Source organism: Oncorhynchus mykiss, chromosome 10 (assembly GCF_057628025.1).
Source record: "Oncorhynchus mykiss isolate SJ-2025 chromosome 10, ASM5762802v1, whole genome shotgun sequence".
NCBI lineage: Eukaryota > Metazoa > Chordata > Actinopteri > Salmoniformes > Salmonidae > Oncorhynchus > Oncorhynchus mykiss.
The window spans coordinates 55,353,425-55,380,224 of record NC_143031.1 but is presented as its reverse complement, the minus strand read 5'-3'; the positions used below and the strand labels follow the sequence as shown (position 1 = coordinate 55,380,224).

Here is a 26,800-nt window from a genome sequence, read left to right as displayed (position 1 = left end):
TAGTGGGAGGACCAAAGTTCACTTTGATATGATGGTTTTTATATCAATATTTGCTCATGAATGTGTTTACGCCGCCATTTATTGCATAATACATTTGACAAACACTACAAGATCCCACCATGTGAAATTAACAAATGATTTTTTTCGCATAAAAACTATGATTGGAGATGTGGTTAGAATCTGTGTTTAACTGCTCCAGTCTTTCACAGTTAATCTTACTTCCTCAGAAAAATGCAGTTTTATCAGACAGGTATGTGTTTTTTGTGTGTGTGTGTGGGCTCTTGTGCATGGCACTAGAATCCTACGATGTGGATCTTTACCACATCTTTTCCAGACTTACCTCGGGCCTCAGTAGTAATATTGAAATGTGTTATTGAAATTATGTTGATGAATGCAAACAATTCAGCTTGCAAGAAGTCACCAATGGATCCTAGGACTCCCAGAATAACTGACATTTTTTGCCGGGTTGACTATCTTGGCAAAAAAAAATTAAGAATAGAATTGAACTGAATTGAACTGAATTGAACTGAAAGCAACAAGTTACGGCCCACAATATTTTGATGACAGGGGTCCTATACAGCTCTCATTATTTTGCACTAATTGATAATGCTAAGCGGTGAATAGACATTATTAAATGTAGTCATGCTTTCGCTTTGCAGACTCTTAGGGCCCAGCGATGACTTGGACCAGGGAATCACAGTGAAGCCAATGTGTGGTCAAATATGTAATTTGGTGACACAAGGTGAATGGCTTGTAACCTGCTCTTCTTATACAGTATGTGTCAAATCTTCACAATTCTAACAAATACTTGTCATCAGTTTGCTCATGAGTCACTGTGGAAGCTTGGCGTGAAATGGCCTAGAGACAATTCCATTGGAGCAGCCATTTTAAAATCTGACATAAAACACATTTCAGAGTTTAAATAATAAACAAGCAGGGAAGGTTGGGCCCGGCCCTTGAAAGCTTTCCCATCTCTCCTTGGGAAAGGAAGCATTTGGACGGCATCCTTTGTTAATCCTCATAACAGATACAAAAGCCAGGGAAGCTGTTTTGAGAGTTATTTTTTTCTATTTCAACTTCAATTTCACTCACAAAGCCTCCAAATAAGTCAGCCTATCCATTTTAATTATTGAAGCATCCGTTGGCTGATGGTGTGCACTCTATTTTGGAAACAATGGGACTTTAGATTAAAGAAGGCCACCTGGGTATTTTAGCTAACGTGGTGATAAACAATGACAGACATCTATTTCATTAAACCACTTTTGCTTTTTTTCGTTTCCCAATCCTAATATGTAGAGCACTTAAGAAATCAGCCTGTTAGGTGTGCTCATGTATGTGTAGCGGAGGTGGTTAGATAAATGATGATGAGAAATCTTGTCTGAGATCTAAAGACTTGCGTAAGCTCCTCGAGCTAATACCCTATAGGCTTTAGCTCAGGGGCCTAAAATAATCTGGTGGCGCAGGCTAACTATCTGCACGGATCCCCAGATAGCTTTCCCGAAGTACATAAACAGAACAAGTCCACGACTTCAAAGCACAACTAATTAAGATAATAAAAGAGCCTGAATTACATTGTGAAACACTATCCTATGCTCTTATCTTTCTTGTCCTAATCAAATGCAAGGCAATATTTTTATTAAGAGAGTCTGTGGACTAAAAGCATCATCTGTATGCCTAATTAATAGTCAACAAAACTTTTGGAAAGCAATTAATCGCCATCTGTTTTCTTTCGCCTTGAGGATTCGTTCCCAGATGAAACAAGATCTAGACGATAAAGGAAAACGGATAAATCACTATAATGTTTTGAGGAGGTTATCAGTAGGTTAAAAAGTTTTCACATGGTGTCAAATGGAAACTGTGGGTCATAGTTTGGCTGTTGTTTAGGCAGCCTGGTCTCGTAGACTAGACGTAACATAGTAAATGTATATCCAGGATATAAAATCTGCATGATATGTTACATTTTGTATGGTTACATAAGACAGATGGTTATTAAATGCAAAAATGAATGTAGGGTGGTTGGGTAGGTATATAACACAAATGTTTAGAACCCAATGGTTGTGAGTTCAAATCTCATAATTGACAACTTTAGCATTGTAGCTAATTAGCAACTTTAACTACTTGCTACTTTTTAGCTAAGTTGCAACTATTTAGGATGTTAGCTAACCCTAACCTTAACCCTTTAACCTAAATCGTAAACTTAGCTCTAACCCCTAACCCCTAGCCTAGCTAGCATTAGCCATCTTGCTAATGTTAGCCACCTAGCGGGAAGATTAGAGCAAATTCCTGACTGTCCTCAAAAGGCTTTTTTGAGGCTTCTGTGGTGTTAATGGCATAGGCTACAGTAGACTATTCATGTGATGTAATGTAAAGGTACAACAAATGGACTTCACTTCAATGGCTTAAATCATGATCATAAGTGAACAATTACATTGACCTTATAACTGTAATCTATTTTATTTTCTTAACACATGGAGAACCATTTTGCCACCATGCCTTGTAATGTAATTCGGGTACAAAATGTCTCTCTTCCATATGTCGTCATGTAAAACCCCTACCCTGTTTACATTGACAGGGTTGCAAAACTCTGCATGTGTTCTTTAAAGGTAGGTCTGATAAACAGGGCGGTTCCCACGGTGTGTGCCACATGCCCAGACAGCTTCAAGTAGAGTCCTTCTATTCTTAGTTTATACTGTACCCTAAGATGGCACAAACACAGGACTACAAAGACTCCTTAAATAGCAACTGGGATCCAATACTGAAAGAAATTTGAGGGGGAAAAAAATACTACATTCATGTGTGGACACAGCTGTCCACAGCCACACAAGTACAAGGAATGTTTGTTGAGATGTGCACTGTTCACAGACGTAGTCTTTCATTACCCCTGAGGTAAGTCCTATCTCTGGAGAATTCCTATTCACCCAGCCTCTGTATGGGAATGTATAGGACGTTTTTACAGTACATCAAGTTCCATGTTATGAATTGACATACGGTTTTCCATGTTTTCTTAGTACAATAGGGGAGGGATAAGTCGATCGAGAGGAAACTAAAATGGGGTGAATCTCAAACGTTCCATGATTTCTTGCATCCTTGATTAATTGCTTCTTCCTCAAAACACATTTGAGGAAAATATCCAAGGGGTAGAACCTAGAATCTTCTCCTCCAATGCATCTTGAGAAAGACGCTATCAGTGGTGGAAAAAGTACCCAATTGTCATACTTGAGTAAAAGTAAATATACCTTAATTGAAAATTACTCAAGTAAAAGTCACACAGTAAAATACTACTTAAGTAAAGGTCCACAAGTATTTGGTTTAAAATATACTTAAGTATCAAAAGTAAAATTATAAAAATGTAAAATTCCTTATGTAAAGCAAACGGCATCATTTTCTTGTTTTTTATTTATTTACGGATAGCCAGGGGCATGCTCCAACACATCAAAACAGAATTTACAAACAAAGCATGTGTTTAGTGTGTGCCAGATCAGGGGCTGTAGGGATGACCAGGGATGTTATCTTGATGTGTGTGTTAATTAGGCAATTTTCCTGTCCTGCTGAGCATTCAAAATGTAACAAGTACTTTTGGGTGTCAGGGAAAAATGTATGGAGTAAAAAGTACATTATTTTTTTTTAGGAATGTAGTGAAGTAAAAGTAAAAGTTGTCAAAAATACAAATAGTAAAGTCAAGTACAGATACCCCAAAAGAACAACATAAGTAGTACTTTCAATTATTTTTACGCAAGTACTTTACACCACATGAAATAAATATGTGAGAAAGCCCACACATCGGTTATGCCCCTTTTTGACAACCAACCAGTTCACGAGCTACTGATCATTGTATACATACGCAAAACAGACATGATTGTAGTGGTGCCAGAAAATGATCTTAGCTCTCATGCAATTCGTCCTATAATTGGCTTTCAATGAGGGAAAGTGCTTGATTGAATCACAACAGCATTTCAGGGTCAAGCGTTCAATCGCAGTTCAACTCCGGTCTCATGGGCCACTTGGAGCGCCTGTTTGTGATGCACTTCAGAGACTACAGTCAGTGACGTGGCAATCAAGCTGGATTGTTTGGGGAAATTATGTGATGATGTGTGAGGATGTTATTGGCACAAGCCAGCTGGCTCATCGAGAGGGGATGAACATTGTTATTCTGGTCAATCCACTCCATTCTGCCTTCATCTCTCTCTCATTGTGAGTTAGGCTGGGTAGATGCTTGGTGGGAGGGGAGGCAAAATGTTAAATGACAAAAAGTAATTTTGGTATGGTTAAGCTACTTTTATTTTAACCATCTGAGAGATGAATACGGTTCAGAGGCCATCTCTTATTGCTCTATTAGAGTTTTTTGTCAGTGTGCATTACTAACACTATGCACAGTACTGACTCTCCTGCACTGTGCTTTCATAAGTGCCTTTGATTTGCACTGCAGCATTTTCCAGACGGAGGAAGTTCACACTCACATTTAGGAATCGACAGCCCTCTTCTGTGCACCAAACGACTTCTCGGCCAGGTCAACCTCAGCACTGAACAAGTCAAGCCACAAGTTAGCCAATTTCTAAATCAAGTATCAACTTCCTTTACTCTGTACACACTGCTGTGCAAATGGTACTTTCATAAAACGCAGAGCAGAAAATCCACTCACTGCTATGATAGAATTTGGACCATCGTCTAATATTGTGATGACGAAGACCATTGAGGCTCTGTTACTAGCACAAGTCTAACAGCTGGAAAGTGAGCTCTGGCTATTATATAAACCAGTGACAATGCTAGCAGAGCCACACAACTAAAAAAAACATTATTTAAAATGGTCCATTTCCTCTCCGTGTGAGAGTCTAAAATTGTTACACTGCAGGCCCCTGCATAGTTTCTAAGCCCTGCAAACCATCAGCATTGGTCACCTAGACACTAAAGCTAGTTCGTATCAAAAGCATTTTGAGGACATCCAGGACTTTCAGTTTTCCATTTATTTCACCAAGCATAAATCATTCATTGGGTTGAATGTGCTGCACCATAATACGAAACAGTCTCGAGTTTGTCCTAGCCATAAACGGACTTGTGTTCTATTAGCACAGCAAAGCTGCCCTCTGCTGATCAGACCTGTGTTGAAATAGCATTTTCTTGAGCCTGCCTGACGTGCCTGATGGGGGGGGGGTTTAACTTATGGGACTATTCTATAGGAAAACCGGTAGCACTTTATTTTACTGTACATAAATAACCAGATGACCAGAGGGAAAATGGCCCCGGAGGAGATGGCCACCGTTTTACGGTCTCCTAACCAATTGTGCTATTATGTGGGTTTTTTTGCAACATCGAGAGCATCCTGACCGGTTGCTCAGCCTCCGAACCCAAGGCACTTCAGAGGGTAGTGCGTACAGCCCAGTATATCACTGGGGCAAAGCTGCCTGCCATCCAGGACCTCTACACCAGGCGGTGTCAGAGGAAGGCCCTGAAAGTTGTCAAAGACCCCAGCCACCCCAGTCAGACTGTTCTCTCTACTACCGCATGGCAAGCGGTACTGGAGTGCCAAGTCTAGGACAAAAAGGCTTCTCAACAGTTTTTACCCCCAAGCCATAAGACTCCTGAACAGGTAACCAACTGGTTACCCGGACTATTTGCATTGTGTGCCCCCCAACCCCTCTTTTACGCTGCTGCTACTCTCGGTTTATCTTATGTCACTTTCACTATACATTCATGTACCTAGTACCTCAATTGGCCCGACCAACCAAGTGCTCCCGCACATTGGCATTGCGTTCCACTACCCGCCAACCCCTCTTTTTACGCTACTGCTACTCTCTGTTCGTCATATATGCATAGTCACTTAAACCATACCCACATGTACATACTACCTCAATAAGCCTGACTAACCGGTGTCTGTATACATATATTGCTACTCTTATTTTCAAATGTCTTTTTACTGTTGTTTTATTTCTTTACTTACCTACACACACTTTTTTTTCTCCGAACTATTGGTTAGAGCCTGTAAGTAAGCATTTCACCTGTTGTATTCGGCGCGTGACAAATAAACTTTGATTTGAGATATTAACTAACACAATATGATAAAATGGTAATTATATATGTGTAATAACCTTTACATTTCATTAGGAATTATTAAAACATTGAATTCCCATTGGAAATCATGGTACAACATATCATTCCATTTTGTCTCTACGTGCTTGATAGTGTTGACTTGAAGATTAACATATCAGGAGTCATAAAATGTGATGCATAAAAATCTAAAGAATTTAGAAAGTTTAGATCAGCAATGTTTGTATTGTATCGGTCTATCAAATACACAACATATTATTGTCCCTGTAAACAACAATGAAAGATGCTGAAATATCAAGTCATGTTTTTTTTCACATCTGCAGCATAACTGCAAATACCGTAGATATGTAGAGTAAATATAATATTGTTATCGGCTGGCCATATCTTCATCACCAGGACGCTCCTTAGCTGCTTTACTGTAGCAGAACATATCTGAAACCCTGGGGCCATTTAGTCTGCATGGCTGCCATGGATAGGCCTGAAGCAAAACTGTGAGGGCAGCGTAACAGAATGTTTGGATATTCCTTTGCAACAGTTCTGGCCCAAAATAAGTTTCAGCATTTTTTGTACATAGTCCCTGCATTTTAGGGGACCAAAATGATTGGGACAAATTCACTTATATGCGTGTTAAAGTAGTCAAAGGTTTAGTATTTGGTCCTATATTCCTAGCACGCAATGATTACATCAAGCTTGTGACTACAAACTTGTTTGATCCATTTGCTTTGGAAATGAATGGTAAATAACGTATTGTGTCACTTTGGATGAACTTTTATTGTAATAAGAATATAATAGGTTTCCAAACACTTCTACATTAAAGTGAATGCTACCATGATTACAGTACGTATAGTCCTAAATGAATCGTGAATAATGATGAGTGAGAAAGTTAGATGCACAAATATCATACCCCCCAAGACATGCTAACCTCTCACCATTACAATAACAGGAAAGGTAAGCATTTTTTAGGGGGTAAGATATTTGTGTGTCTGTAATTTGTAAACTGTTCACCCGGTATAGATGATAATACCCTCAATTACAGCTGACAGTCATCATTTTAACATCATTGTAACATTTCAAATCCAAAGTGCTGGAGGACAGAGCCAAAACAACAAAAATGTGTCACTCACCCAATATTTTGGAGCTCACTGTATATATTTTCTATTTCCCCTCTCTCCATCTGTTACTCCACCAACCCTATCATTTTGTGCCCCCCAAAAATGATTAAAAGACAGAACATGAGTGAAGATTGACAATGTATTAACTGAGCGTAGGAACACAGAAAGTGGGGGAGACAACTGAAGCATGGTTTCAGGTAATGCATAAAGCTTTGGCATTTTATCTGGGTGACAGAGGATGGTGACTGATGCTGGAATAATTAGATAATCTATGCCTCAATCCATCAGCGTTTCTCTCAGTGCCCGGAGCCACAAGCACACTGAGTATACATGGCAGCAGTCTGCTTATGGAGGGAGGAGATGTCATCTTCATGCATGGGTAATGACACAAACACAGGCCCGTACACACACATAGGCACACAAACAAAGGCACACACATACAGTACCTACTCATTCAAGGGTTTTTCTTTATTCTGACTATATTATACATTGTATATTAATAGTGAAAACATCAACACTATTAAATAACACATGGAATCATGTAGTAACCAAAAAAAGTGTTGAACAAATCAAAATATATTTTAGATTCTTCAAAGTAGCCACCCTTTGCCTTGATGACAGCTTTGCACACTCTTGGCATTCTGTCAACCAGCTTCCCGCATATGCTGAGCACTTGTTGGCTGCTTTTTCTTCACTCTGCGGTCCAACTCATCCCAAACCATCTCAATTGGGTTGAGGTTGGGTGATTGTGGAGGCCAGGTCATCTGATGCACTCCCAATAAGCGTAATCCAGATGGGATGGCGTATTGCTGCATTGAATTCTAAATAAATAACCATCAGTGTCACCAGCAAAGCACCCCCACACTATCACACCTCCTCCTCCATGCTTCACGGTGGGAACCACACATGCGGATATCATCCGTTCACCTACTCAGACCAAAAGGACAGATTTCCACCGGTCTAATGTCCATTGCTCGTGTTTCTTGGCCCAAACAAGTCTCTTCTTCTTATTGGTGTCCTTTAGTAGCAGTTTCTTTGCAGCAATCCGACCATGAAGGCCTGATTCACGTAGACTCCTCTGAACAGTTGATGTCGAGATGTGTCGGTTACTTGAACTCTGTGAAGCATTTATTTTGGGCTGCAATCTGAGGTGCAGTGAATTGCCGATTTCTGAGGCTGGTAACTCTAATGAACTTATCCTCTGCAGCAGAGGTAGTTCTGGGTCTTTACTTTCCTGTGGCGGTCCTCATGAGAGCCAGTTTCATCATAGTGCTTGATGGGTTTTGCGACTGCACTTGAAGAAACTTCCAAGTTCTTGACATTATCCTGATTGACTGACCTTCATGTCAGAATAATAGTAGAATACATGATTAATTTCAGCTTTTATTTCTTTCGTCACATTCCCAGTGGGTCAGAGTTTACATACACTCAATTATTATTTGGTAGAATTGCCTTTAAAATTGTTTCACTTGGGTCAAACGTTTCAGGTAGCCTTCCACAAGCTTCCCACAATAAGTTGGGTGAATTTTGGCCCATTCCTCCTGACAGAGCTGGTGTAACTGAGTCAGGTTTGTATACCTCCTTGCTCGCACACACTTTTTCAGTTCTGCCCACAGATTTTCTATAAGATTGAGGTCAGGACTTTGTGATGGCCACTCCAATATCTTGACTTTCTTGTCCTTGAGCCATTTTGCCACAACTTTGGAAGTATGCTTGGGGTCATTGTCCATTTGGAAGACCCATTAGCAACCAAGCTTTAACTTCCAGACTGATGTCTTGAGATGTTGCTTCAATATAACCACATAATTTTCCTACCTCTATTTTGTGAAGTGCACCAGTCCCTCCTGCAGCATGGCCTATCAGTTCTATTTTTGTTTCATCAGACCAGAGGACATTTCTCCAATCTTTGTCCACATGTGCAGTTGCAAACCATAGTCTGGCTTTTTTTTATGGCGGTTTTGGAGCAGTGGCTTCTTCCTTGCTGAGTGGCCTTTCAGGTTATGTCAATATAGGACTAGTTTTACTGTGGATATAGATACTTTTGTACCTGTTTCCTCCAACATCTTCACAAAATCCTTTAATATTGTTCTGGAATTGATTTGCACTTTTCGCACCAAAGTACATTCATCTCTAGGAGGCGTCTCCTTCCTGAGCGGTAGTACGGCTGCATGGTCCCATGGTGTTTATACTTGCGTACTATTGTTTGCACAGATGAGCATGGTACCTTCAGGCGTTTGGAAATTGTTCCCAAGGATGAACGAGACTTGTGGTGGTCTACAGTTTTTTTTTCTGAGGTCGTGGCTGATTTCTTTTGATTTTCCCATGATGTCAAGCAAAGAGGCACTGAGTTTGAAGGTAGGCCTTGAAATACATCCACAGGTACACCTCCAATTGACTCAAATGTTGTCAATTAGCCTATCAGATGCTTCTAAAGCCATGACATAATTTTCTGGAATTTTCCAAGCTGTTTAAAGGCACAGTCAACTTAGTGTATGTAAACTTCTGACCCACTGGAATTGTGATACAGTGAATTAAGTGAAGTGAAATATTCTGTCTGTAAACAATTGTTGGAAAAATTACTTGTGTCATGCACAAAGTAGACGTCCTAATCGACTTTCCAAAACTATAGTTTTGTTAACAAGAAATTTGTGGAGTGGTTGAAAAACAAGTTTTGATGACTCCAACCTAAGTGTATGTAAACTTCCGACTTCAACTGTATTTGTAAACTACTCCAAAACAATTAATTAAATATATTTGTTGTGCAAAGGTAAAGGTAAATATTTGGTTTGAAGTCATCTTGCAGTGTAGATCTAGAGGAGAAAAAATGTAACACCACAGAAACTAACAGACCATAAACCAAATGTACAGTGCATTCAGAAAGTATTCAGACCCCTCGACTTTTTCCACATTTTGTTACATTACAGCCTTATTCTAAAATTGATTAAATTGTTTTTTCCTCATCAATCTACACACAGTAAACCTCATAATGACAAAGCAAAAACAGGTTATTCAAAAATTTAGCAAATGTATAAAAAAATAAATAACGGAAATATCACATTTACATAATTATTCAGACCCTTTACTCAGTACTTTGTTGAAGCACCTTTTGCAGTGATTAAAGACTCAAATCTTCTTGGGCATGACGCTACAAGCTTGGCACACCTGTATTTGGGAGGTGTCGCCCATTCTTCCCTGCAGATCCTCTCAAGCTTTGTCTAGTTGGATGGGGACCATCGCCATCGGGTTCTTGGTCACCTCCCTGACAAAGACCCTTCTCCCCCGATTGCTCTGTTTTAGCCGGCGGACAGCTCTAGGAATGGTCTTGGTGGTTCCAAACTTCTTCCATTTAAGAATGATGGAGGCCACTGTGTTCTTGGGGACCTTCAATGTTGCAGAAATGTTTTGGTACCCTTCCCCAGATCTCTGCCTCGACACAATCCTGTCTCGGAGCTCTGCAGACAATCCTTCTACCTCATTGCTTGGCTTTTGCTCTGACATGCACTGTCAATTGTGGGACCTTACATAGGCAGGTGTGTGCCTTTCCAAATCATGTCCAATCATTTTAATTTAACACATGTGGACTCCAATCAAGTGGTAGAAACGTATCAAGGATGATCAATGGAAACAGGATGCACCTGAGCTCAATTTCAAGTCTCATAGCAAAGGGTCTGTAACGTAACAACATTTTGAAAAAGTCAAGGGGTCTGAATACTTAAGAGTTTCATAACCCTTGACAAGAGTTTCAAATTCAGGTATGTTTATCGCCATTTCGCTACGTTTGCTTCCATTTAAGAAAGACCCTTGATCACCGCAGCCACATACAAACAGCATGATAATTTGCTCGTTTTTACGCGTATAGTTTAATCTAAAAAAACATATTAATTTTTTAAAGTTCACTGAGGGGACTGATCCTCTCCTTCCTCCTCTGAGGAGCCTCCACTGTTCTGAAGGCACTGTATGCATCACTCAGAAAACAATACACGAAAACAATGCAATAGTTCGGCTATCTGATTTTTTACTGTCACTAGCTATTTTATCATCCAATTGGCAACACATTTGGTGCGTTTCCACCAAACTGACTTGTTGCAGATACTAAATCAATGTGTTATGACGTAGTGCACACAGCATGTATTGTTAATTTATGTTTTCATGTACTGAATACAAATATAAAGTTCAATGTGTTTCCATCGCATTTTTCAACTCTACCTATAGTCACAAAAACTGCAAATGTGCCTACTTTGGTCTTGGCACGTGGGTTCTAGCCAACAGCAAGTCATCGATACAATGCGGGTAGGCTGTGCGGGTTGGCTAGTCTACATGATAAGATTATTATAGATAAGAGCGAGAATATTACTACTTGTCAAACGGCAGTCAAGCATCGATCATCCCGTCACCAGAATAAGACCCTTGATATTTATTGGAAAGGAGCATAATGATCACCATGCCCTTTTCCCACCCTGTAAAGTTCATCATAACTTATTTCATCCGTAGACTAATAAATTGCATAGTTTCTGGAGTAGTAGCGGGAGGACCACACACCAGATCATCAAGTGACTCCAAGTTTACTTTGATATGATGGTTTTTATATCAATATTTGCATGAAGGCTTTTCCACCACCATTTCTCACAATGAATTTTACTGACGCAAAAAGATCCCACCATGTCAAATGAAGAATTTATCTTTAAAATTGTACTCAAACAAGACCAGTGGAAGCAAAATAGCACCCTAACAAAGATGCACCACCATATTTTACCGTAGGTATGAGCTACTTTTCTGCATATGCTTCTGGTTTTTTTTTTTACGCCAAACCCACCATTGATTTGCGTGGCCAAATAGTTATATTTTTATGTCATCTGACCATAGCACCGCCTGGAGTTTGATAAACAGCATTGGCCTCACAAATGCACGCAGAAGAAAATTATAATGAGCCCTTCACAACATATTGTTGGGCCTGGGAGAAGGATAGGTCAAATAAATCTGTCGTCTCCTCCTACTCTTGTGGGGAGAGTAGCATAGCACATGCAGAGCACGTGCAGAGCACTCTGGGTGCTATGTACGATTACAGAGGGCTACATGCTCCAATTCACATAAAGGTCAGCAGGGTTCAGTGGTGTCATGGTCTCCACAGTAACACAGCAGACATCAAAGCTATTGCAACAGGAAGTAGATTCCCTATTGGCCAAGTGAGCTATTCATATGATCCCTCCCTCAAAAACGGGTGAAGGACATTACGGTCAATATTTCCTGATTCCAAAGAAGGGTCGGGGTCTCAGACAATTCCTAGACCTCCGCCGTCTAAACAGATGCCTAAAGAAGCTACCCTTTCGCATGCTTACTTACTACAAACAGTTAGTCCAGAGTATACAGGGCAATTGATGTGTGTCAGTAGATCTGCAAACGCGTACTTCCACATTCCAATAGCAACGTGACACAGAACATTTGAAGGTTTGTTTTCAAAGACAAGGTAACATTTTGCCAAAAGCTGGTCAGCTGTCGCTCCATGGATGGCACACCTCTTTCTAGCAGAGGGGGTGCTGTTAGGTCCCATTCTGTGTTGTCGTGTGATAGCAATGGACGGGGCTGGGGTGCAGTATGCGAGGGCCGGATGGCAAGTGGCCTGTGGAGGGGTACACAGGCACATCTTCACATACATGTGCTGGAACTCAAGGCTTTTCTCTTTCAGTCAACTTTGGTACAATATACTATGGGGAGTCGCATTCTCGTGACTTCAGTTGAAGGATTTACAATCATGAAATCCACACCTCACTAGAAATCCCACCTTCCACAGGTGATAAGCGTGAGGCTCGGATTAATTTCCCTTTAAATATTTCGCTATTCACCTGTGTGTGAACAGGAACAATTCACGCTACTACAACAAATTGGAACATGAAACTGTCTTACATTGCACCAACTAAACTGTCCCTTAGTGGTAGAGGGTGCTCGCCCCCTGGACGTTGTGTGCTGAAGTTTGTATGGTACTCATAAGTTTCCTAATCACAAACGATTAGTTATTTTTTGAATCGCTTGGCCTGGCTATAGCAATAAGTAAGATGGCTAACGTGACCGAAACGACAAGCCCGGTTCTGGTTCGTGACCATGTTCCAATGAATTAAAAGATACACATGTTGGTTGTCTTGTAAGTCTCTGTTCAGGCGCAGGCTGCCCTCGCTCGAATCAGTTCACGTGTGAGACTAGGGGATGGATTGCATTGTTCTCCTACTAGTCCATGGTGCAGGTTCTCTTGTAGCATTCTTTAGGGGGCTTGGTGTTTCCAATAGTGACTTCAGCCGTACCTCGGCTGAGTTTCAGGACATTTGGGTTTGTGTTGTTATGGTCAAATGTCTCCCGGCTCCTGTGCGCTCCGTCACCGGTTACGGGAGGCTACTCGAAGAGAGAGGGTGACCAGGTTCTGTGGGTATCCTCCCGGCTGTGTCTGCCTTGGTTAAGCACAGCTTGCCTCTCTTCCCAGAAGTCTCTGGGTCCTACCTTGGTGTTCCGGTCCTACGTAGACTTTCAAGACCAGACTTGCTAACAAACACATCATAGCGTGCTAGCCAGATTAGCTAACATGCCGAGGTGAGCTAGCTACTAGTAGCTATTCCTGCCTCCCCACAATTTAGTTTATTGAGTAGCTCTCATTTAGTACACATGGCGTGGTTATTCTAAAACGGACAGTGCTGCGGTCAATGAGGCTAGCTAGTCTAGCTTAGACTAAAGAGCATGCAGGCTATACAGTCTCATGGAAGCACAACATGTGTTGGAAGTTTGTCCATGTTATATGCCCTTCTGGTGCCCTGTGTATTATGGTGTTCTCTCCAGGGTGGGAGTAATAAGTTGGGCGATTCACTCATTGTCCACAAGGGGGCACCCCTCCGCCATTGATGGCTCATTACTGGGATTCATTGCTGATTCCTGCCTGTGAGTTGTCTAGTGATATACTTTATGGGCTCTTTAGGCGATTGGTGGTTGGTAGCAAGGTCGAGGGAACAAGCAGGGTTTGACATGACCATGCTATTATCCCACACACAGTCTCTGTAGTTTATATGTACCCCAAAATGATCTGTCTTTCTCCAGTTTAGACTGAGCCTTTACCTTTCCTCGGAAGTCCTTGACCGTGGCTTTAATTTGTTCGATGGCATTTACATACAACTTTACTGTATTATCCTGGAGCCATACTTACACACCCAGTCTCATTACTATGCATGAATGATATATCTGAACTTTAAACAATGCGATATTCTTATACAAAATAATTGTTTAGCTTCTTTCTATTCTGTGGCTGCATGAAATAGCAAACAAAATGACAAAATTACTTCATCTTTGTGGCTACCCGATGAAACAGTAACATCCATTAGACCTACAGTAGTTAGGCAGTGAGTTGAAAATAGATTCCACGATCCGGACTTGAGCAAGTGCTTGGCTCCATGCTGTGCACACCTGTATGGGCGCTGAAAGCTACGCCCACCATGAGGTATAGCACCAACCAACCATCCAGCGAAATGGTGTTAAAATCGTGTGTTCCAAATAACCTCATTCACCTTTCTTTCGCTGAAACATTACAGTGCAACTGGACTGGGTTAGGCTAAAGCGCAAATCATAGTCCACAGTCACTAGGACATGATTGTCCTGCACCCCTTTATGACATAGCTACACGGATCTGAGACCACCATCTGAGGGGGATGCCCAGCCCGAATGCGCACCTCCCCAAAATTTCTAACGAACATGTCCTTTATTTATTTGTGCTGACAGCTGGACAAATAGCTTGAGCTGTGCTGAGAATTTGAAAAGTATGAAAGCCAACAGTCCAATATTTTAGAGCACTGCTGTGCGTAAGCGTACACGTTTTGGACTATGATAAAACCTTAACTGGGGTGATGTCTCACTTGAAAGATGGATATATGGACCATAAAGTAATGCTCTAGCTAGGCACAGTGTGTGAAGTCTGTGCTCTCTCTCATGCTCTCTTACCGATGTAAAAGTAGGAGGGTAAAACACCACAACCTCTATAACTCTAGTCCTATAATGGGATTTAATAATCAATCATAGGCTGATACCTCAATATTACCTTAGATTCCAAAGCAGGCATGATCGATTCATTAATAAAGCCATTAGATTCCCTATGCACATGTCCAATGCCAAAGCCAGTAACAAAGCAGTCTTGAGTGACATAACCTATGCCAGTGCATGGCTACTGGGGGATAACTCATCAATAACAACATGACTTGCCGATATGGCGGGAAGATCTACCTTAGTGGATGACGATCTGCCTTTATCAAATAGCTCCAGTAAAAATAGTAATGTGACTCCGATAGGACACTTAAACGGGACCTGACCCTGAGTCCTACACCAATGCGCAAATAATCCCAATTTGAGAGTCTATAGCATCCTAGTAGAAGGTGCTCTAGCACTCTGAATAGTGAAAATCTCTGAGAAGGGGATAGCCCACTCCGTCAGTCATTCCAGTTCAGGGGCCAGACCCTTAACTTCAACCTGCCTGGGTCTGGGTGCCAGATTGATCCCGAGGCAACAGATCTCTGTTTAACACGCGGGACATGAATCAAGGTATCCCACTTTTCTTCCCTAACCTGTTGGAATATGTGGGAATGGGGGAAACGCATAAAGGTGACAGGAAGGCCGTCTACTCCTAGTCACTGAGCTCTAAATGCAGAGTTTGTCACAGAGAAGGTGAGTCTGCATGCAGTTTAAAGCAGAGAAGTCCAGAAAAAGGATGCCACAGGACAATAGTCATTCAGCTCTGCTGGATTGTTCTTCTTTGGAACTGGTTGGGTCTCAAATTCCAGAGTAAGGGAACCAACCATGTGTTCTGAGAGGGAGCTGTTGATAATCAAAATTAAAGTAAAAAGTATTGGGTTCATTGACAACTGTTCCTCGTCCTTTATGTTTTTCCCTTGAGTTTTCTGCTTGGCTTGCCTGGTGGGGATTGCCAGGCTCTGCCAAGCCTGCCTAAGACTCCCTGTATGGAATATGGTTTCCACTTTCTTTTTGTAGTTGTCCTTAGCCTGGTCAATTTGTTGTTTTTACTAGCCTCTGCCGGGTTTTCACTTCCTCTTGGTTGCCAGCAGAAAAGGCTGTCTGTTTCATATTAAGTGTCTGTTTAAGCTTCACAGTAATCCAAGGCTTGTTATTTGGATAGCATTTCACCAGTTTTGCCCTTACAGAAATTGATATATGCAGTCACCGCTGATACTGACTTCTCAAGGGTATGGTCCATTATAAAAATGTCCCAGTTTGTACAGGAAAAACCACCCTTGCAGGCTTTCTGTTGCATCCTCTGACTTTATCCTAGACTGCCTTTTCCTTAATGTTAGCAGTAATTGGAAGTATGTTGGCAGTAATTGAATTATGCAATAGTTGCTATGTTGTCTGATCTTATGAGTACATGTGAGTTTTCCACATACGGTAGAAAGTATTTTGGTGCCAGAAAAAACGTAACGTTATGACTATAACTACTGTTCCCTCAAAGAGGTAAACATATTATGGGGAGTCACACTTTTGCGACTTCGATTGAATGATCTACAATCACGACTGACAAGGCCAGTGAAATCTGGTAACCGTCTGGCACCCAGTATTGAACCCCACGCATTAAAAAAATGAATGAGATGAAATGAAAAAATTATGAATGAGGTGGACGTGCATCGGACAGTCCTTGCACTTCGAAACCCACACCTATCATGACGTATAGCACCGCCCACAGGGCGAAATGGCATGAAAGGTGTGTGTCCCATCTTATTACACCCGATTAGACTACAATTACTCCATTAAAGGGAGGAAATCATCATACCAATCACACCAAATATAGGCTGGTATGAAGTAAGCTCTAGGGAGTAATTGACAGCGGAAGCAGCCATTCTGGTGTGGTTTACAATAACTTATAAAATGACGCCCAAAGAAGGCGCATCCCATAAACCAGGGTAACGAGAGTAACCTATATGTTTAAATTGAAGAGGGCAGTACATAAGAGCAGACGAAGGTAATCAAGGATCTGGAAAGATTCTGTATTTAACTAGGCAAGTCAGTTAAGAGCAAATTCTTATTTACAATGACGGCCTACCAAATGGCAGCCCCAGTCCTGCGGGGACAGGGGCTGAGATTAAAAATAATAATAAATTAAATATAGGACAAAACACACATCACAACAAGAGAGACAACACAATACTACAAGAAGAGAGACCTAAAGACAACACAGCATGGTAGCAACACAACATGACAACAACATCGTAGGAACAACATGGCAGCAGCACAACATGGTAGCAGCACGAAACAGGGTACAAACATTATTGGGCACAGATAGCAGCACAAGGGGCAAGAAGGTAGAGACAACAATACATCACGCAAAGCAGCCACAATTGTCAGTAGTTTTGAAAATGGTGCTCATGAGCCAAAACACGTCCTCGTTTTTGGTGTACTATGTCATCCATTTCATGTGATATTTTACACATTTTGCGATTCGTATGATATCATATGAATTTTGAAATTTGTGTGATATGTTATGAATCCAATTCGTGCAATATGTTGCACATTTCTTGAGCTTAAGATCCCGGAGTGCATCTTTAATCAGTGCAGTTCAAAATGGGCAAACTTCTTTTTTTTTTATAGATGAGGCTGAGGCAATGTACTTTCAAATTCAAAGAGGGGGCAATGGATGCAGAGTCTGAGTCTGAGATCGAAATGTTAGTTTAAACATGTGTTCAAAGACTCAACCATATATTTTGGTTTATTATGGGTCAACAGTTTTACTAAGCTCATGAGGTATTTATATTCTTACCATAAAGATTCAATGTGTGTATAATATTAATTCCACCACATGGGTGATCTTGGATGCCTCTTGGATGCTCACCAGTGTACTAGAGTTTCTTTTAACCTAGAACGAGGTGTATACTATACTTTTTCAATAGTATATCATTAATCAAAATGATAATTGAACAACTGGAAAAGTATCGTACTTTATCTGACATACACTGAAAATTCACTGATATTCACAAAGAAAAAATCTTGTTCGTAAGGCTACTAAATCCTTATACTGTATACTGTAAGAGTGAAATCAGACCAAAACTTGAACATACTATACTGTAAGCATATTTTAGGGTTGCAATTTCAAAATTTGCTTAAATCTTACCTTTTCTACTTCCCTGGTTGACACAAAAATGATCATATAACTCTAATGAAAGCTACAGAATGGTTATGGTAAAGTCCACGTACATACTTTCATGATCGACATACATTCTGATCTTTCGTCTACATGGTGCACTGACAAAAAACAGGTCACACTTGGTCAACGAGGTTGTGAAAGGACACTGTATAGGAGGTATGCATATCATCATACACCATCACAGGCAGGTAGCATAGCGGTTAGAGCGTTTGGGCCAGTAACCAAAAGGTTGCTGGATCGAATCCCTGAGCTAACAATGTAAAAAAAATATGTCGTTCTTCCCCTGAGCAAGGCAGTTTAACCCACTCTTCACAGAAGACATGAACGTTGATCATGGCACCTCTCTGAAGATGTATTTAGTTGTACAACTGACTAGGTATCTCCTTTTACAAATCATCTTATCACAGAAGGTGACCTCAGGCATTGCCACCATCTTTCCTAGAAACTACATGATTTTGTACCAGACTTACTCTAACATGCATGATTCAACTAATAAGCTGCTCCCCAGCTAACAACAAATGTTCAAACAACTTTAGAGAATTGTTCCCTTACGAGGCTCGTTAATTTTCATAGGAATGTTCCAGTGATGTGAAAGGACTGTTTACAAGAGACCATTCCCTTAATGTCAAACAGAACTTACCTAAAACGTGTTATCACATTAAAGGAGAATTGTCCTATTTCTGAATTAAATATATATGTTTGATGTGAATGTCATGTTAAAGAAGGGTCCAGATAAGTTTTTGTGATTTGGCTTGTTTTTAAAAACTTACCCCAGCTGGGATTCACTTCCTCATTGCTGGTTGTGCATTATAAGGGCACAAAAAGGACATGAACAAAATGTTTTGAAAAAACAAAGATACTTCACTTCAGAATCTGACACGCTCTCAGTATAGTGATGTACAGTGCCTTCAAAAGGAAGTATACACACCCCTGGACCTTTCCACATTTTGATGTGTTACAGCCTGAATTTAAAATGTATTAAATTGACATTTAGTGTCACTGGCCTACACATAATACCCCATAACGCCAATGTGGAATTATGTAAACATTTTTTGAGATTAATTAAAAATGAAAAGCTGAAATGTCTTGAGTCAATAAGTATTCAACCCCTTTGTTATGCCAAGCTTAAAAAAGTCAGAGTAAAAATTTGCTCAACAACTCACATAATAAGTTTCATGGACCATATTGCACAATGTGTGTGCAATATAGGCCAAATCCTAATTTGAGATTTGCGTGTGTTAACAATGTCAATACATGACAACATACAAGTGCCTTCAGAAAGTATTCACACCCTTTGACCTTTTCCACATTTTGTTGTGTGACAAAGTGGGGTTAATATGGATTTAAACTGTCATTTTTTGTCTATGATCTATACAAAATACTCTAATGTCAAAGTGGAAGAAAATTTCTAACATTTGCAAAAAATGTATATATCTTGATTACGTAAGTATTCAACCCCCTGAGTCAATACATTTTAGAATCACCTTTGGCAGCGAGGACAGTGAGTCTTTCTGGGTAAGTCTTGAAGAGTTTGCACATCTAGATTGTACATTATTATTTTTTAAATTCTTCAAGCTCTGTCAAGTTGTTTTTTGATCATTGCTAGACAGCCATTTTCAAGTCTTGCCAAGTGGATTTAAGACAAAACTGTAATTAGGCCACTCAGGAACATTCAATATCATCTTGGTAAGCAACTCCAGTGTATATTTGGCCTCGTGTTGAAGGTTACTGTCCTGCTGAAAGGTGAATTTGTCTCTGTTGGAAAGCAGACAGAACCAGGTTTTCCTCTAGGATTTTGCCTGTGCTTAGCTCTATTCCATTTATTTTTATCCTAAAAAACTCCTTAGTCCTTGTCAGTGGCAAGCACAACAATAACATAATGCAGCTACCACCATGCTTGAAAATATGATGAGTGGTACTCTGTGATGTGTTCTGTTGGATTTGCCCCAAACATAACTCTTTGAATTCAGGGAATAAATGTAATTTCTTCCCAAATTTTTTGCAGATTTACTTTAGTGCCTTAATGCAAACAGGTTGCATGTTTTGGAATATTTTTATTCTGTACAGCCTTCATTCTTTTAATTTAGGTTAGTATTGTGGAGTAACTAAAATGTTGTTGATCCACCCTCAGTTTACTCCTATCACAGCCATTAAACTGTTTTAAAGTCACCATTGGCCTCCAGGTGAAATCCCTGAGTAGTTTCCCTCCTCTGCAGCAACTGAGCTAGGAAGGACACCTGTATCTTTGTAGTGACTGGGTGTATTGATACGCCATCCAAAGTGTAATTAATAACTTCACCATGCTCAAATGGATATTCAATGTCTGCCCTTCTTTGCGAGGCATTGGAAAACCTCTCTGGTCTTTGTGGTTGAGTCTGTGTTTGAAATTCACTGCTCAACTGAGGGACCTTGCAGATAATTGTATGTGTGGAGTACAGAGATGAGGTAGTCATTCAAAAATCATGTTAAACACTAATATTGCACACAGTGAGTCTATTCCACTTAGTATGTGACTTGTTAAGCATATATTTACTCCTGAACGTAATTAGGCTTGCCATAACAAAGGGGTTGAATACTTATTGATGCAGGCTGTCACAACAAAAAAGGCAAGGGGTGTGAATTCTTTCCAAAGGCACTTAGGGTTAAGTATATTAGTAGTAGACTGTATTGCCATCTCTCTTGATATAATCTGTTGTGTGGTTTTCCTTATGAACAGTATATTCTAGGCATTGAGTGACACATTACATTGACTGTTTGTTATGTCAGAACTGCAGATTTTTTTTAGGCCATTCAGAATCCTCTCATGAAGAACCCTCTCCAAAGGTGACAGGGTATAGCCACAGATGAAGAGGGGGGGGAAACCTGAAGCATCCGGTGGAGGCTTCCACAGAGAAAGTCAAAGGCAAAGGGAGAAGATGAGCCGAGATGAAACTGGGCCGACATTCTGCACATTTTCTCTTAGATGAAACATCCAATCTCAATACAGTTTTCTGTTCCCAGAACTAAAATCAGTTGTGAATAGAGTGCAGTACGTTTTCTACACTTGACCTTTTGCCAAAGTTTTAAAAAATTGCGTTGTTCAAGTTCCTTGATGGAAATATGCAAATACATGCTAAAATATGCCAATAGGATCTCATTAACTCATGCTCACCATAGTTTGCACACCTCCTTGCTTGTTCTGCCCACTGTCTCTCAGTGGTTCCCTATGTAAAGTTAGTATAACCTAGGTAGTTTATCTGGAGGTTGAGCATTTTAAAATCAGCTGAGCTGGCTTTCTGTAGAGTAAAGGGTAATGTAAGTTACACTTGGTCTTTATTATTACTGACTCCTGTGGAGGCTGCTGAGGGGAGGACAGCTCATAATAATGGCTGGAATGGAGCAAAATATTTAATACCATTCCACTCCAGCCATTGCCATAAGCCTGTCCTCCCCAATTAAGGTGCCACCCACCTCCTGTGACCTACTCAGCCCCCAGGTACCTAACCTGGGGGCTGTCCACCAATAACACCAGTCAGAGATTTTGAAATTGCCTGTGTTAAAATAAGAACACCTTTTTATACAGTATACCAGCGCTGTTGAGCGGAACAAACTACCATGCTGACCATAACTTCATTTTAAAAGAATGTCAAATGATCAAACAATACAAAAAATGTATGTCTGTATCTAGAGTACCAGTCAAAAGTTTGGACACACCTACTCATTCAAGTGTTTTCCTTTATTTTTACTATTTTCTACATTGTAGAATAATAGTGAAGACATCAAAACTGTAAAAAATAATATAGAATCATATAGTAACCAAAAAAAGTGTTCATCAGATTATTCAAAGTAGCCACCCTTTGCCATGAAGACAACTCTGCACACTGTTGGCATTCACTCAACCAGCTTCAGCTGGAATGCTTTTCCAACAGTCTTGAAGGAGTTCCCACATATGCTGAGCACTTGTTGGCTGCTTTTCCTTCACTCTGCGGTCCAACTCATCCCAAACCATCTCATTTGGGTTGAGGTCGGGTGATTGTGGAGGCCAGGTCATCTGATGCAGCACTCCATCACTGTTCTTCTTGGTCAAATAGCCCTTACACAGCCTGGAAGTGTGTTGGGTCATTGTCCTGTTGAAAAACAAATGATAGTCCCACTAAGCGCAAACCAGATGGGATGGTGTATCGCTACAGAACGCTGTGGTAGCCATGCTGGTTACGTGTGCTTTGAATTCTAAATAAATCAACATTTATTTGGGCTCCAATCTGAGGTGCAGTTAACACTAATGAACTTATCCTCTGCAGCAGATGTAACTCTGGGTCTTCCTTTCCTGTGGAAGTCCTCATGAGAGCCAGTTTCATCATAGCGCTAGCTGGTTTTTGCACTTGAACAAACTTTCAAAGTTCTTGAAATTTTCCGGATTGACTGACCTTCATGTCTTAAAGTAATGATGGATTATCATTTCTCTTTGCTTATTTGAGCTGTTCTTGCAATAATATGGAATTGGTATTTTACCAAATAGGGATATCTTCTGTATACCACCCCTACCTTGTCACAACACAGCCAATTGGCTCAAAAGCATAAAGAACTTTTAACAAAGCACACCTGTTATTTGAAATGTATTCCAGGTGATGACCTCATGAATCTGGTTAAGAGAATGCCAAGAGTGTGCAAAGCTTAAGAAAAAAGGTGGCTTTTTTTTACTTTGAAGAATCTCAATCTTATTGAAGCTATCTTCTGTATACCAAACCTACCTTGTTACAACACAACTGATTGGCTCATACACATAAAGAAATTCCGCAAATTAACTTAAGGCACACCTGTTAATTTAAATACATTCCAGGTATTTCCAACCTTGTGAGGCTGGTTGAGAGAATGCCAAGCGTGTGCAAAGCTGTCATCAAGGCAAAGGGTGGCTACTTTGAAAAATATCAAATATATTCTGATTTAACACTTTTTTGGTTACTACAATACATGACTCCATATGTTATTTCATAGTTTTGATGTCTTCACCATTATTCTATAATGTAGAAAATAGTAAAAAATAATGAAAAACACTGGAATGAGTAGGTGTCGCCAAACTTTTGACTGGTACTGTATGTAATGTGTCTATCTAAACAAGCATACAGTCAATAAGACAATGTACAAAAATCTATGTACAGTGTGTGCAAATGTAGAAGATTAGGGAGGTAAGGCAATAAATAGGCCATAGAGGTGAAATAATTACAATTTAGCATTAACACTGGAGAGATAGATGTGCAGATGATGATGTGCAAGTAGAGATACTGGGGTGCAAAAGAGCAAGAAGATAAATAACAATATGGGGATGAGATAGTTGGGTGTGCTATTTACAGATTGGCTGTGTACAGGTACTGTGATCGGTAAACTGCTCAGAGCAGCAACTGATGCTTAAAGTTAGAGGGAGATGTCTCCAGCTTCAGTGATTTTTGGAGACGAATATGTAGTGAGGGCCAGCCAACGAGAGCATACAGGTCGCAGTGGTGGGTAGTATATGGGGCTTTGGTGACAAAACGGATGGCACTGTGAGAGAGTACATCCTTTCTAAGGGAGTTTTTCCTAGCCACCGTGCTTCGACACCTGCATTGCTTGCTGTTTGGGGTTTTAGGCTCTGTCACGATCGCGTATTGAGTAGACCAAAGCGCAGCGTGGTGTGAATGCATGATTTAATGAAAAGACGGGAAAAACACGAAGTACACTAAAACTAACAAGACGAACGGCCCGAGGCACTGGAGACCAGATGCGTAGAGCCGGCTTCATGGCACCTGGCTCAATGCCCACTCTAGCCCGGCCGATACGAGGAGCTGGAATGTACCGTGTACCGAACCGGGCTATGCACACGCACCGGGGACACAGTGCGCTCCACCGCATAACATGGTGCCTGCCCGGTTCCTCGCAACTCTCCGGTAATCACAGGAAGTTGGCGCAGGTCTCCTACCTGGCTTCGCCACACTCCCTGTGTGCTTCCCCCCAATACATTTTTGGGGCTGCCGCTCAGGCTTCCAGCCACGCTGCCGTGCTGCCTCCTCATACCGGCGCCTCTCTGCTTTCGCTGCCTCCAGCTCTGCTTTGGGGCGGCGATATTCCCCTGGCTGTGCCCAGGGTCCTTCGCCATCCAGAATCTCCTCCCAAGTCTATGAGTCCTGCATTTTTTGCCGCTGCTGGCCATTACCACGCTGCTTGGTCCATTGTTGGTGCGTTATTCTGTCACGGTCATCGTATTGAGTAGACCAAAGCGCAGCGTGAATGCATGATTTAATGAAAAGACGGAAAAACCACGAAGTACACTAAAACAAACAAGACTGCTAAAGAAACACTGTGCTAACAAGCAACATAACATAGACAATAACCCACGAAATACCCAAAGAAGATGGCTGCCTAAATATGGTTCCCAATCAGAGACAACGATAAACAGCTGCCTCTAATTGAGAACCAATCTAGGCAACCATCGACATACATAAACACCTAGATGGTAAACAACCCCATAAATCGACAAAAACCCTAGACAGTACAAAAACACATACATCACCCATGTCACACCCTGACCTAACCAAAATATATAAAGAAAACAAAGAATACTCAGGTCAGGGCGTGACAGGCTGGGGATCTGTACAGCACTTTGAGACATCAGCTGATGTAAGAAGGGCTTTATAAAAAATAAAATAAAATTGATTTGATCTAGTTTGTTGAGTAGAGTGTTGGAGGCTATTTTGTAAAGGACATCGTCGAAGTCAAGGATCGGTAGGATAGTCAGTTTTACGAGGGTATGTTTGACAGCATGAGTGAAGGAGGTTTTATTGCAAAATAGGATGCCGATTCTAGATGTAATTTTGGATTGGAGATGCTTAATGTGAGTCTGGAAGAAGGAGAGTTTACAGTCTAACCAGACACCTAGGTAGTTGTCCACATATAAGTCAGAACCGTCCAGAGTAGTGATGCTAGTCGGGCCGGCGTGTGCGGGTAGCAATCGGTTGAAGTGTATGCATTTAGTTTTACTAGCATATAAAAGCAGTTGGAGGCCACAGAAGGAGTGTTGTATGGCATTGAAGCTCGTTTGGAGGTTTGTTAATTAACACAGTGTCCAAAGAAGGGTCAGATGTATACAGAATGGTGTCGTATGCGGAGAGGTGGATCAGAGAATCACCAGCAGCAAGAGTGACATCATTGATATATACAGAGAAAAGAGTTGGCTCGAGAATTGATCCCTGTGTTACTCCCATAGAGACTGCCAGAGGTCCGGACAACAGGCCCTCCGATTTGACACACTGAACTCTATCTGAGAAGTAGTTGGTGAACCAGGTGAGGCAGTCATTTGAGAAACCAAGGCTATTGAGTCTGCCGATAAGAATGAGGTGATTGACAGAGTCGAAAGTCTTTGCCAGGTCGATGAAGATGGCTGCACAGTACTGTATTTTATCGATGGCAGTTATGATATCGTTTAGGACCTTGAGTGTGACTGAGGTGCACACATGACCAGCTCGGAAACCAGATTGCATAGTGGAGAAGGCACGGTGGGATTCGAAATGGTCGGTGATCTGTTTGTTAACTTGGCTTTCGAAGATTTTAGAAAGGCAGGGCAGGATGGATGTAGGTCTATAACAGTTTGGGTCTGGAGTGTCTCCCCCTTTGAAGAGGGGGATAACCGCGGCAGCTTTCCAATCTTTGGGGATCTCAGACGCTAAGAACGAGAGGTTGAACAGGCTAGTAATAGGGGTTGCAACAATTTCGGTGGATCATTTTAGAAAGAGAGGGTCCAGATTGTCTAGCCCAGCTGATTTGTAGGGATCCAGATTTTGCAGCTCTTTCAGAACATCAGCTGTCTGGATTTGGGTGAATGAGACGCGGGGGGAGGGTGGCTTGGGCAAGTTGCTGCAGAGAGTGGAGAGCTGTTGCCCGGGGTAGGGGTAGCCAGGTGGAAAGCATGGCCAGCCGTAGAAAAATGCTTACTGAAATGATCGATTATCATAGATTTATCGGTGGTGACAGTGTTTCCTAGCCTCTGTGCAGTGGGCGGCTGGGGGAGGTGCTCTTATTCTCCATGGACTTTACAGTGTCCTGAAATATATATGATTTGTATGTCAATCTCTTATGGCTCAAAGTGGAAAGAGAGCTTGACTTCATCACTACTTGTTTTTGTAAGAAGAGTTGACAGACTATTTGTACTGAGCTGTCTATTTAATCTGCTAGCACACAGCTTGTACACCCATGCATATCCCACAACACATGCCACCAGAGGTCTCTTCACAATCCCCATGTCCAGAACAGGCGAGGTGCACAGTCCTACATAGAGCCATGACTACATGTAACTCTATTCCACATCAGGTAATTGATGCAAGCCGGGACTGTGAAGAGAAACACAATGGTGCAGACACACGTATACGCACATAGGCGCTAGCACACAAACTCTACACACACGCACATTGTAAAATTGTTGTGTACTGGTATTATGCATTTTGTATTGTGGATATGTAGTGGTGTGGTA

The 26,800-nt window shown here is 41.1% G+C and overlaps 1 protein-coding gene across 1 annotated transcript in view; it reads right to left on the bottom strand.

The window, feature by feature from the left end:
- LOC110534295 (guanylate cyclase soluble subunit alpha-1) overlaps positions 1 to 26,800 on the bottom strand; it is a 67,778-nt gene that overhangs the window by 24,166 nt on the left and 16,812 nt on the right. The window lies entirely within an intron of this gene.